This window comes from Anomaloglossus baeobatrachus, unplaced genomic scaffold (assembly GCF_048569485.1).
Source record: "Anomaloglossus baeobatrachus isolate aAnoBae1 unplaced genomic scaffold, aAnoBae1.hap1 Scaffold_3439, whole genome shotgun sequence".
Lineage (NCBI taxonomy): Eukaryota > Metazoa > Chordata > Amphibia > Anura > Aromobatidae > Anomaloglossus > Anomaloglossus baeobatrachus.
In genome coordinates this window covers 43,304-56,507 of record NW_027442807.1, presented here as the reverse complement: position 1 = coordinate 56,507, position 13,204 = coordinate 43,304, and the positions used below count along the sequence as shown (strand labels likewise).

General features: G+C 46.6%; 8 non-coding genes across 8 annotated transcripts; all 8 read right to left on the bottom strand.

Moving 5' to 3' along the window:
- Positions 1-1,158: 1,158 nt before the first annotated feature.
- LOC142272097 (U2 spliceosomal RNA) lies at positions 1,159-1,349 on the bottom strand. Its single transcript, XR_012737034.1, has one exon. It is a non-coding gene; the product is annotated as a U2 spliceosomal RNA (small nuclear RNA).
- Positions 1,350-2,736: 1,387 nt separating this feature from the next.
- Positions 2,737-2,927, bottom strand: LOC142272079 (U2 spliceosomal RNA). Its single transcript, XR_012737018.1, has one exon. It is a non-coding gene; the product is annotated as a U2 spliceosomal RNA (small nuclear RNA).
- A 1,387-nt stretch (positions 2,928-4,314) lies between these two features.
- Positions 4,315-4,505, bottom strand: LOC142272078 (U2 spliceosomal RNA). The gene has a single exon (XR_012737017.1). It is a non-coding gene; the product is annotated as a U2 spliceosomal RNA (small nuclear RNA).
- Positions 4,506-5,892: 1,387 nt separating this feature from the next.
- On the bottom strand, positions 5,893-6,083 carry LOC142272077 (U2 spliceosomal RNA). The gene has a single exon (XR_012737016.1). It is a non-coding gene; the product is annotated as a U2 spliceosomal RNA (small nuclear RNA).
- A 1,387-nt stretch (positions 6,084-7,470) lies between these two features.
- Positions 7,471-7,661, bottom strand: LOC142272076 (U2 spliceosomal RNA). Its single transcript, XR_012737015.1, has one exon. It is a non-coding gene; the product is annotated as a U2 spliceosomal RNA (small nuclear RNA).
- Positions 7,662-9,048: 1,387 nt separating this feature from the next.
- Positions 9,049-9,239, bottom strand: LOC142272074 (U2 spliceosomal RNA). The gene has a single exon (XR_012737013.1). It is a non-coding gene; the product is annotated as a U2 spliceosomal RNA (small nuclear RNA).
- Positions 9,240-10,626: 1,387 nt separating this feature from the next.
- Positions 10,627-10,821, bottom strand: LOC142272102 (U2 spliceosomal RNA). The gene has a single exon (XR_012737039.1). It is a non-coding gene; the product is annotated as a U2 spliceosomal RNA (small nuclear RNA).
- A 2,185-nt stretch (positions 10,822-13,006) lies between these two features.
- On the bottom strand, positions 13,007-13,197 carry LOC142272073 (U2 spliceosomal RNA). The gene has a single exon (XR_012737012.1). It is a non-coding gene; the product is annotated as a U2 spliceosomal RNA (small nuclear RNA).
- Between the last annotated feature and the right edge of the window lie 7 nt (positions 13,198-13,204).

The following is a 13,204-nucleotide window of genomic DNA, read 5'->3' as shown; positions in this document are numbered from 1 at the left end:
CCCTCCCCCTTGCAGTCTTTCCAATTCACGATACAAAAAGACGGACAGGACAGGTTGCCTGACTTTCCGTCACTGCCACCCTTTGCCATCCTTACCCGTAGAAAGCCCTTTCATCATCCCCAAACCCTAATCTTTTCCCTTTCCTTCCCAGCCCCCAAACCCTGCCCTCTGTACCTTTCTCACCACCCGCTTCCCTTCTCCTGTCATCCCCCTACCACCCGGGAAAAAAAGAGATTGCCCCCTCCTTCCACTAGCCCACCCTCCCACCCAAAGAACAACTTCTTCTGCGCAGCTTGTTTTCTAGGCAGCAGCGCTATTGTGATGTCATCGGGGGGCATTGTGACAAGCCGCCAGTGTTCCGTCTCTTCATGTTGTGCACAGTTCAAACGGAAAATACATCAACAGGCAGACTACAGAAAAGCTTACTATCAAAGGTTAGAGGGGGGCTTTCTCAGAGGGCTTTTTACAGTTTTTCTATTCCCAATTAGCCGTTTAAGTGTACTTATTGAAAGTAGTAATTCTTTCATAGGCCGCCCTTTCTTAGTATTTGACGTTCCTTATATTGCGGTATGAGGCTTCGCAGTAGGTTGCAAACATTCATCACCCATGACTGTCCCCAATTGAGCTCAGAAGCTCAATGTCTATCATGACCTCTCTTTTAGAATGTCCAAGAGCAAGCAAACCATTCCTCCAGGAGAGGGCGCCAACAGACTACTAAAGAGATCATCATTACTCAAAGAAAACCCCAAAAACCAATGCATGATAGGAATAAACAGGTAACTTTCTTTGGAGTGGAAGCGGAGAGATCGCACCAGATGCCAATTCTAGATCTTATCACACCTGTGGTCACTGCAGCAGCAGGTGAATCCACTTTGTCCAAAAGGGATCTATTCCATTCAATTGCAAATGATCTAGATAAGACAGAGAACTGCAGCACGGGGACATAGCCGAGTTGGTCAGGTTGAGTGGTGATGAGTTTGCTATTTGGATGAATAAAGAAAGTCAAAAGTGTGAAAGATAAAAAACAAAAGGAGGAAGTGTGAAAAGTGAATGGGCCAAATTGAGGTGCATATGAAGACGTATGCTTTCTTCCAATTCATTAAATCGGGCTAATATGAATCAGGTGAATTGAGTTCTGCTTTTGGAAACTGGGTTAAGAAGGGGTGCACCGTTCCTGGAGGTACTGCAATACCAGGTCAATGCGTGGAGTGGACAGAGCAAGCTCTTTTTCCATCTCCCTGTTCTAAAAATCCATTTAATATATGGTCCCCAGATAGGGGACGTATCAGATATTAAACTGATAAGAACAGATACTACACTTGATCTTAGCCAAAAGGCTGAGAAGCGATAACCAGAATTGGTTTGGGCCTCGAGTGGCACCCTGGCCTATGCCGGACACATCTTAGGGAGAGAGAGCGAGAGGGAGACAAACCCACGCCTACACAAGACATTTTGTCACCCAAGCCAACCCTTGAAAAGGCTGCTTTGCAGAGCAAAAACAAGAAGAATGGTGCGTTTTGCAGCCGCCGCCCACTGCAATGAATCTGAATAACTCCTCCTTTAGGGCGCAAGCAACTCCCCTCCCCCTTGCAGTCTTTCCAATTCACGATACAAAAAGACGGACAGGACAGGTTGCCTGACTTTCCGTCACTGCCACCCTTTGCCATCCTTACCCGTAGAAAGCCCTTTCATCATCCCCAAACCCTAATCTTTTCCCTTTCCTTCCCAGCCCCCAAACCCTGCCCTCTGTACCTTTCTCACCACCCGCTTCCCTTCTCCTGTCATCCCCCTACCACCCGGGAAAAAAAGAGATTGCCCCCTCCTTCCACTAGCCCACCCTCCCACCCAAAGAACAACTTCTTCTGCGCAGCTTGTTTTCTAGGCAGCAGCGCTATTGTGATGTCATCGGGGGGCATTGTGACAAGCCGCCAGTGTTCCGTCTCTTCATGTTGTGCACAGTTCAAACGGAAAATACATCAACAGGCAGACTACAGAAAAGCTTACTATCAAAGGTTAGAGGGGGGCTTTCTCAGAGGGCTTTTTACAGTTTTTCTATTCCCAATTAGCCGTTTAAGTGTACTTATTGAAAGTAGTAATTCTTTCATAGGCCGCCCTTTCTTAGTATTTGACGTTCCTTATATTGCGGTATGAGGCTTCGCAGTAGGTTGCAAACATTCATCACCCATGACTGTCCCCAATTGAGCTCAGAAGCTCAATGTCTATCATGACCTCTCTTTTAGAATGTCCAAGAGCAAGCAAACTATTCCTCCAGGAGAGGGCGCCAACAGACTACTAAAGAGATCATCATTACTCAAAGAAAACCCCAAAAACCAATGCATGATAGGAATAAACAGGTAACTTTCTTTGGAGTGGAAGCGGAGAGATCGCACCAGATGCCAATTCTAGATCTTATCACACCTGTGGTCACTGCAGCAGCAGGTGAATCCACTTTGTCCAAAAGGGATCTATTCCATTCAATTGCAAATGATCTAGATAAGACAGAGAACTGCAGCACGGGGACATAGCCGAGTTGGTCAGGTTGAGTGGTGATGAGTTTGCTATTTGGATGAATAAAGAAAGTCAAAAGTGTGAAAGATAAAAAACAAAAGGAGGAAGTGTGAAAAGTGAATGGGCCAAATTGAGGTGCATATGAAGACGTATGCTTTCTTCCAATTCATTAAATCGGGCTAATATGAATCAGGTGAATTGAGTTCTGCTTTTGGAAACTGGGTTAAGAAGGGGTGCACCGTTCCTGGAGGTACTGCAATACCAGGTCAATGCGTGGAGTGGACAGAGCAAGCTCTTTTTCCATCTCCCTGTTCTAAAAATCCATTTAATATATGGTCCCCAGATAGGGGACGTATCAGATATTAAACTGATAAGAACAGATACTACACTTGATCTTAGCCAAAAGGCCGAGAAGCGATAACCAGAATTGGTTTGGGCCTCGAGTGGCACCCTGGCCTATGCCGGACACATCTTAGGGAGAGAGAGCGAGAGGGAGACAAACCCACGCCTACACAAGACATTTTGTCACCCAAGCCAACCCTTGAAAAGGCTGCTTTGCAGAGCAAAAACAAGAAGAATGGTGCGTTTTGCAGCCGCCGCCCACTGCAATGAATCTGAATAACTCCTCCTTTAGGGCGCAAGCAACTCCCCTCCCCCTTGCAGTCTTTCCAATTCACGATACAAAAAGACGGACAGGACAGGTTGCCTGACTTTCCGTCACTGCCACCCTTTGCCATCCTTACCCGTAGAAAGCCCTTTCATCATCCCCAAACCCTAATCTTTTCCCTTTCCTTCCCAGCCCCCAAACCCTGCCCTCTGTACCTTTCTCACCACCCGCTTCCCTTCTCCTGTCATCCCCCTGCCACCCGGGAAAAAAAGAGATTGCCCCCTCCTTCCACTAGCCCACCCTCCCACCCAAAGAACAACTTCTTCTGCGCAGCTTGTTTTCTAGGCAGCAGCGCTATTGTGATGTCATCGGGGGGCATTGTGACAAGCCGCCAGTGTTCCGTCTCTTCATGTTGTGCACAGTTCAAACGGAAAATACATCAACAGGCAGACTACAGAAAAGCTTACTATCAAAGGTTAGAGGGGGGCTTTCTCAGAGGGCTTTTTACAGTTTTTCTATTCCCAATTAGCCGTTTAAGTGTACTTATTGAAAGTAGTAATTCTTTCATAGGCCGCCCTTTCTTAGTATTTGACGTTCCTTATATTGCGGTATGAGGCTTCGCAGTAGGTTGCAAACATTCATCACCCATGACTGTCCCCAATTGAGCTCAGAAGCTCAATGTCTATCATGACCTCTCTTTTAGAATGTCCAAGAGCAAGCAAACTATTCCTCCAGGAGAGGGCGCCAACAGACTACTAAAGAGATCATCATTACTCAAAGAAAACCCCAAAAACCAATGCATGATAGGAATAAACAGGTAACTTTCTTTGGAGTGGAAGCGGAGAGATCGCACCAGATGCCAATTCTAGATCTTATCACACCTGTGGTCACTGCAGCAGCAGGTGAATCCACTTTGTCCAAAAGGGATCTATTCCATTCAATTGCAAATGATCTAGATAAGACAGAGAACTGCAGCACGGGGACATAGCCGAGTTGGTCAGGTTGAGTGGTGATGAGTTTGCTATTTGGATGAATAAAGAAAGTCAAAAGTGTGAAAGATAAAAAACAAAAGGAGGAAGTGTGAAAAGTGAATGGGCCAAATTGAGGTGCATATGAAGACGTATGCTTTCTTCCAATTCATTAAATCGGGCTAATATGAATCAGGTGAATTGAGTTCTGCTTTTGGAAACTGGGTTAAGAAGGGGTGCACCGTTCCTGGAGGTACTGCAATACCAGGTCAATGCGTGGAGTGGACAGAGCAAGCTCTTTTTCCATCTCCCTGTTCTAAAAATCCATTTAATATATGGTCCCCAGATAGGGGACGTATCAGATATTAAACTGATAAGAACAGATACTACACTTGATCTTAGCCAAAAGGCCGAGAAGCGATAACCAGAATTGGTTTGGGCCTCGAGTGGCACCCTGGCCTATGCCGGACACATCTTAGGGAGAGAGAGCGAGAGGGAGACAAACCCACGCCTACACAAGACATTTTGTCACCCAAGCCAACCCTTGAAAAGGCTGCTTTGCAGAGCAAAAACAAGAAGAATGGTGCGTTTTGCAGCCGCCGCCCACTGCAATGAATCTGAATAACTCCTCCTTTAGGGCGCAAGCAACTCCCCTCCCCCTTGCAGTCTTTCCAATTCACGATACAAAAAGACGGACAGGACAGGTTGCCTGACTTTCCGTCACTGCCACCCTTTGCCATCCTTACCCGTAGAAAGCCCTTTCATCATCCCCAAACCCTAATCTTTTCCCTTTCCTTCCCAGCCCCCAAACCCTGCCCTCTGTACCTTTCTCACCACCCGCTTCCCTTCTCCTGTCATCCCCCTACCACCCGGGAAAAAAAGAGATTGCCCCCTCCTTCCACTAGCCCACCCTCCCACCCAAAGAACAACTTCTTCTGCGCAGCTTGTTTTCTAGGCAGCAGCGCTATTGTGATGTCATCGGGGGGCATTGTGACAAGCCGCCAGTGTTCCGTCTCTTCATGTTGTGCACAGTTCAAACGGAAAATACATCAACAGGCAGACTACAGAAAAGCTTACTATCAAAGGTTAGAGGGGGGCTTTCTCAGAGGGCTTTTTACAGTTTTTCTATTCCCAATTAGCCGTTTAAGTGTACTTATTGAAAGTAGTAATTCTTTCATAGGCCGCCCTTTCTTAGTATTTGACGTTCCTTATATTGCGGTATGAGGCTTCGCAGTAGGTTGCAAACATTCATCACCCATGACTGTCCCCAATTGAGCTCAGAAGCTCAATGTCTATCATGACCTCTCTTTTAGAATGTCCAAGAGCAAGCAAACTATTCCTCCAGGAGAGGGCGCCAACAGACTACTAAAGAGATCATCATTACTCAAAGAAAACCCCAAAAACCAATGCATGATAGGAATAAACAGGTAACTTTCTTTGGAGTGGAAGCGGAGAGATCGCACCAGATGCCAATTCTAGATCTTATCACACCTGTGGTCACTGCAGCAGCAGGTGAATCCACTTTGTCCAAAAGGGATCTATTCCATTCAATTGCAAATGATCTAGATAAGACAGAGAACTGCAGCACGGGGACATAGCCGAGTTGGTCAGGTTGAGTGGTGATGAGTTTGCTATTTGGATGAATAAAGAAAGTCAAAAGTGTGAAAGATAAAAAACAAAAGGAGGAAGTGTGAAAAGTGAATGGGCCAAATTGAGGTGCATATGAAGACGTATGCTTTCTTCCAATTCATTAAATCGGGCTAATATGAATCAGGTGAATTGAGTTCTGCTTTTGGAAACTGGGTTAAGAAGGGGTGCACCGTTCCTGGAGGTACTGCAATACCAGGTCAATGCGTGGAGTGGACAGAGCAAGCTCTTTTTCCATCTCCCTGTTCTAAAAATCCATTTAATATATGGTCCCCAGATAGGGGACGTATCAGATATTAAACTGATAAGAACAGATACTACACTTGATCTTAGCCAAAAGGCCGAGAAGCGATAACCAGAATTGGTTTGGGCCTCGAGTGGCACCCTGGCCTATGCCGGACACATCTTAGGGAGAGAGAGCGAGAGGGAGACAAACCCACGCCTACACAAGACATTTTGTCACCCAAGCCAACCCTTGAAAAGGCTGCTTTGCAGAGCAAAAACAAGAAGAATGGTGCGTTTTGCAGCCGCCGCCCACTGCAATGAATCTGAATAACTCCTCCTTTAGGGCGCAAGCAACTCCCCTCCCCCTTGCAGTCTTTCCAATTCACGATACAAAAAGACGGACAGGACAGGTTGCCTGACTTTCCGTCACTGCCACCCTTTGCCATCCTTACCCGTAGAAAGCCCTTTCATCATCCCCAAACCCTAATCTTTTCCCTTTCCTTCCCAGCCCCCAAACCCTGCCCTCTGTACCTTTCTCACCACCCGCTTCCCTTCTCCTGTCATCCCCCTACCACCCGGGAAAAAAAGAGATTGCCCCCTCCTTCCACTAGCCCACCCTCCCACCCAAAGAACAACTTCTTCTGCGCAGCTTGTTTTCTAGGCAGCAGCGCTATTGTGATGTCATCGGGGGGCATTGTGACAAGCCGCCAGTGTTCCGTCTCTTCATGTTGTGCACAGTTCAAACGGAAAATACATCAACAGGCAGACTACAGAAAAGCTTACTATCAAAGGTTAGAGGGGGGCTTTCTCAGAGGGCTTTTTACAGTTTTTCTATTCCCAATTAGCCGTTTAAGTGTACTTATTGAAAGTAGTAATTCTTTCATAGGCCGCCCTTTCTTAGTATTTGACGTTCCTTATATTGCGGTATGAGGCTTCGCAGTAGGTTGCAAACATTCATCACCCATGACTGTCCCCAATTGAGCTCAGAAGCTCAATGTCTATCATGACCTCTCTTTTAGAATGTCCAAGAGCAAGCAAACTATTCCTCCAGGAGAGGGCGCCAACAGACTACTAAAGAGATCATCATTACTCAAAGAAAACCCCAAAAACCAATGCATGATAGGAATAAACAGGTAACTTTCTTTGGAGTGGAAGCGGAGAGATCGCACCAGATGCCAATTCTAGATCTTATCACACCTGTGGTCACTGCAGCAGCAGGTGAATCCACTTTGTCCAAAAGGGATCTATTCCATTCAATTGCAAATGATCTAGATAAGACAGAGAACTGCAGCACGGGGACATAGCCGAGTTGGTCAGGTTGAGTGGTGATGAGTTTGCTATTTGGATGAATAAAGAAAGTCAAAAGTGTGAAAGATAAAAAACAAAAGGAGGAAGTGTGAAAAGTGAATGGGCCAAATTGAGGTGCATATGAAGACGTATGCTTTCTTCCAATTCATTAAATCGGGCTAATATGAATCAGGTGAATTGAGTTCTGCTTTTGGAAACTGGGTTAAGAAGGGGTGCACCGTTCCTGGAGGTACTGCAATACCAGGTCAATGCGTGGAGTGGACAGAGCAAGCTCTTTTTCCATCTCCCTGTTCTAAAAATCCATTTAATATATGGTCCCCAGATAGGGGACGTATCAGATATTAAACTGATAAGAACAGATACTACACTTGATCTTAGCCAAAAGGCCGAGAAGCGATAACCAGAATTGGTTTGGGCCTCGAGTGGCACCCTGGCCTATGCCGGACACATCTTAGGGAGAGAGAGCGAGAGGGAGACAAACCCACGCCTACACAAGACATTTTGTCACCCAAGCCAACCCTTGAAAAGGCTGCTTTGCAGAGCAAAAACAAGAAGAATGGTGCGTTTTGCAGCCGCCGCCCACTGCAATGAATCTGAATAACTCCTCCTTTAGGGCGCAAGCAACTCCCCTCCCCCTTGCAGTCTTTCCAATTCACGATACAAAAAGACGGACAGGACAGGTTGCCTGACTTTCCGTCACTGCCACCCTTTGCCATCCTTACCCGTAGAAAGCCCTTTCATCATCCCCAAACCCTAATCTTTTCCCTTTCCTTCCCAGCCCCCAAACCCTGCCCTCTGTACCTTTCTCACCACCCGCTTCCCTTCTCCTGTCATCCCCCTACCACCCGGGAAAAAAAGAGATTGCCCCCTCCTTCCACTAGCCCACCCTCCCACCCAAAGAACAACTTCTTCTGCGCAGCTTGTTTTCTAGGCAGCAGCGCTATTGTGATGTCATCGGGGGGCATTGTGACAAGCCGCCAGTGTTCCGTCTCTTCATGTTGTGCACAGTTCAAACGGAAAATACATCAACAGGCAGACTACAGAAAAGCTTACTATCAAAGGTTAGAGGGGGGCTTTCTCAGAGGGCTTTTTACAGTTTTTCTATTCCCAATTAGCCGTTTAAGTGTACTTATTGAAAGTAGTAATTCTTTCATAGGCCGCCCTTTCTTAGTATTTGACGTTCCTTATATTGCGGTATGAGGCTTCGCAGTAGGTTGCAAACATTCATCACCCATGACTGTCCCCAATTGAGCTCAGAAGCTCAATGTCTATCATGACCTCTCTTTTAGAATGTCCAAGAGCAAGCAAACTATTCCTCCAGGAGAATGCGCCAACAGACTACTAAAGAGATCATCATTACTCAAAGAAAACCCCAAAAACCAATGCATGATAGGAATAAACAGGTAACTTTCTTTGGAGTGGAAGCGGAGAGATCGCACCAGATGCCAATTCTAGATCTTATCACACCTGTGGTCACTGCAGCAGCAGGTGAATCCACTTTGTCCAAAAGGGATCTATTCCATTCAATTGCAAATGATCTAGATAAGACAGAGAACTGCAGCACGGGGACATAGCCGAGTTGGTCAGGTTGAGTGGTGATGAGTTTGCTATTTGGATGAATAAAGAAAGTCAAAAGTGTGAAAGATAAAAAACAAAAGGAGGAAGTGTGAAAAGTGAATGGGCCAAATTGAGGTGCATATGAAGACGTATGCTTTCTTCCAATTCATTAAATCGGGCTAATATGAATCAGGTGAATTGAGTTCTGCTTTTGGAAACTGGGTTAAGAAGGGGTGCACCGTTCCTGGAGGTACTGCAATACCAGGTCAATGCGTGGAGTGGACAGAGCAAGCTCTTTTTCCATCTCCCTGTTCTAAAAATCCATTTAATATATGGTCCCCAGATAGGGGACGTATCAGATATTAAACTGATAAGAACAGATACTACACTTGATCTTAGCCAAAAGGCCGAGAAGCGATAACCAGAATTGGTTTGGGCCTCGAGTGGCACCCTGGCCTATGCCGGACACATCTTAGGGAGAGAGAGCGAGAGGGAGACAAACCCACGCCTACACAAGACATTTTGTCACCCAAGCCAACCCTTGAAAAGGCTGCTTTGCAGAGCAAAAACAAGAAGAATGGTGCGTTTTGCAGCCGCCGCCCACTGCAATGAATCTGAATAACTCCTCCTTTAGGGCGCAAGCAACTCCCCTCCCCCTTGCAGTCTTTCCAATTCACGATACAAAAAGACGGACAGGACAGGTTGCCTGACTTTCCGTCACTGCCACCCTTTGCCATCCTTACCCGTAGAAAGCCCTTTCATCATCCCCAAACCCTAATCTTTTCCCTTTCCTTCCCAGCCCCCAAACCCTGCCCTCTGTACCTTTCTCACCACCCGCTTCCCTTCTCCTGTCATCCCCCTACCACCCGGGAAAAAAAGAGATTGCCCCCTCCTTCCACTAGCCCACCCTCCCACCCAAAGAACAACTTCTTCTGCGCAGCTTGTTTTCTAGGCAGCAGCGCTATTGTGATGTCATCGGGGGGCATTGTGACAAGCCGCCAGTGTTCCGTCTCTTCATGTTGTGCACAGTTCAAACGGAAAATACATCAACAGGCAGACTACAGAAAAGCTTACTATCAAAGGTTAGAGGGGGGCTTTCTCAGAGGGCTTTTTACAGTTTTTCTATTCCCAATTAGCCGTTTAAGTGTACTTATTGAAAGTAGTAATTCTTTCATAGGCCGCCCTTTCTTAGTATTTGACGTTCCTTATATTGCGGTATGAGGCTTCGCAGTAGGTTGCAAACATTCATCACCCATGACTGTCCCCAATTGAGCTCAGAAGCTCAATGTCTATCATGACCTCTCTTTTAGAATGTCCAAGAGCAAGCAAACTATTCCTCCAGGAGAGGGCGCCAACAGACTACTAAAGAGATCATCATTACTCAAAGAAAACCCCAAAAACCAATGCATGATAGGAATAAACAGGTAACTTTCTTTGGAGTGGAAGCGGAGAGATCGCACCAGATGCCAATTCTAGATCTTATCACACCTGTGGTCACTGCAGCAGCAGGTGAATCCACTTTGTCCAAAAGGGATCTATTCCATTCAATTGCAAATGATCTAGATAAGACAGAGAACTGCAGCACGGGGACATAGCCGAGTTGGTCAGGTTGAGTGGTGATGAGTTTGCTATTTGGATGAATAAAGAAAGTCAAAAGTGTGAAAGATAAAAAACAAAAGGAGGAAGTGTGAAAAGTGAATGGGCCAAATTGAGGTGCATATGAAGACGTATGCTTTCTTCCAATTCATTAAATCGGGCTAATATGAATCAGGTGAATTGAGTTCTGCTTTTGGAAACTGGGTTAAGAAGGGGTGCACCGTTCCTGGAGGTACTGCAATACCAGGTCAATGCGTGGAGTGGACAGAGCAAGCTCTTTTTCCATCTCCCTGTTCTAAAAATCCATTTAATATATGGTCCCCAGATAGGGGACGTATCAGATATTAAACTGATAAGAACAGATTTGATTTAATGAAGCTTTCCAAAGCACCACAAAAAATGCATGACCGAAGTCACACCAAAAACAGTGCAAAGGCTAGGATTCGTGTGGACCCCACCGTGAGGAGAGGGTCCCCAAAAATCAACCCCGTCCCTCCGAGCCAGAAGGCCACAGCAAGGGTCAGGGATCTTCGGTGCTCCCCCAAGCCGAAGCCTGGTTGAGCCTTGTCGTTGCTCCCAGCGTCCACCCAGGCATCTTACCCAAGTGGAGTAGAGAGCTACTAGTTGTTGGTTTCGCAACCGAAACTGCCCGGACCGTCAACCGGTGTTGGTTTCTCAGCCCAAGGCTAACCGGACCTCCAACCGGGTGTTGGTTTCTCAGCCGAAGCTGACCCAGACCTCCAACCGGGTGTTGGTTTCTCAGCCGAAGCTGACCCGGACCTCCAACCGGGTGTTAGTTTCTCAGCCCAAAGCTGACCAGACCTCCGACCGGGATTATAAAAATTTCCCTTCCTAGCCAGAAGGCCGGGATAGGGTAATATGCTCAAAAAGTATGAAAAGGCAAGGTACGGTGTGCTACAGAGCCCAAGGCTTGCCGGGGTCCCAAGCCAGCAAGCTCAGACTCACTCCAGGGTCGTCAGTCCTGGGGCACGTTGTACCATAGCCCCCCACCCTTACTCAGTCTAATAGCCTCGATCCTGGTAGGGCCATGTTTTCCTCTAGATGAATATACTATCCACCCAGAGTACTAGCAAGCGCAACCTTCCAGTGTGCATTGTATCATTGTACTAAGGTGGCCTGGAGCTTAAACCACCTCTTCGAACAACACTACACTTGATCTTAGCCAAAAGGCCGAGAAGCGATAACCAGAATTGGTTTGGGCCTCGAGTGGCACCCTGGCCTATGCCGGACACATCTTAGGGAGAGAGAGCGAGAGGGAGACAAACCCACGCCTACACAAGACATTTTGTCACCCAAGCCAACCCTTGAAAAGGCTGCTTTGCAGAGCAAAAACAAGAAGAATGGTGCGTTTTGCAGCCGCCGCCCACTGCAATGAATCTGAATAACTCCTCCTTTATTGCGCAAGCAACTCCCCTCCCCCTTGCAGTCTTTCCAATTCACGATACAAAAAGACGGACAGGACAGGTTGCCTGACTTTCCGTCACTGCCACCCTTTGCCATCCTTACCCGTAGAAAGCCCTTTCATCATCCCCAAACCCTAATCTTTTCCCTTTCCTTCCCAGCCCCCAAACCCTGCCCTCTGTACCTTTCTCACCACCCGCTTCCCTTCTCCTGTCATCCCCCTACCACCCGGGAAAAAAAGAGATTGCCCCCTCCTTCCACTAGCCCACCCTCCCACCCAAAGAACAACTTCTTCTGCGCAGCTTGTTTTCTAGGCAGCAGCGCTATTGTGATGTCATCGGGGGGCATTGTGACAAGCCGCCAGTGTTCCGTCTCTTCATGTTGTGCACAGTTCAAACGGAAAATACATCAACAGGCAGACTACAGAAAAGCTTACTATCAAAGGTTAGAGGGGGGCTTTCTCAGAGGGCTTTTTACAGTTTTTCTATTCCCAATTAGCCGTTTAAGTGTACTTATTGAAAGTAGTAATTCTTTCATAGGCCGCCCTTTCTTAGTATTTGACGTTCCTTATATTGCGGTATGAGGCTTCGCAGTAGGTTGCAAACATTCATCACCCATGACTGTCCCCAATTGAGCTCAGAAGCTCAATGTCTATCATGACCTCTCTTTTAGAATGTCCAAGAGCAAGCAAACTATTCCTCCAGGAGAGGGCGCCAACAGACTACTAAAGAGATTATCATTACTCAAAGAAAACCCCAAAAACCAATGCATGATAGGAATAAACAGGTAACTTTCTTTGGAGTGGAAGCGGAGAGATCGCACCAGATGCCAATTCTAGATCTTATCACACCTGTGGTCACTGCAGCAGCAGGTGAATCCACTTTGTCCAAAAGGGATCTATTCCATTCAATTGCAAATGATCTAGATAAGACAGAGAACTGCAGCACGGGGACATAGCCGAGTTGGTCAGGTTGAGTGGTGATGAGTTTGCTATTTGGATGAATAAAGAAAGTCAAAAGTGTGAAAGATAAAAAACAAAAGGAGGAAGTGTGAAAAGTGAATGGGCCAAATTGAGGTGCATATGAAGACGTATGCTTTCTTCCAATTCATTAAATCGGGCTAATATGAATCAGGTGAATTGAGTTCTGCTTTTGGAAACTGGGTTAAGAAGGGGTGCACCGTTCCTGGAGGTACTGCAATACCAGGTCAATGCGTGGAGTGGACAGAGCAAGCTCTTTTTCCATCTCCCTGTTCTAAAAATCCATTTAATATATGGTCCCCAGATAGGGGACGTATCAGATATTAAACTGATAAGAACAGATACTACACTTGATCTTAGCCAAAAGGCCGAGAAGCGATAACCAGA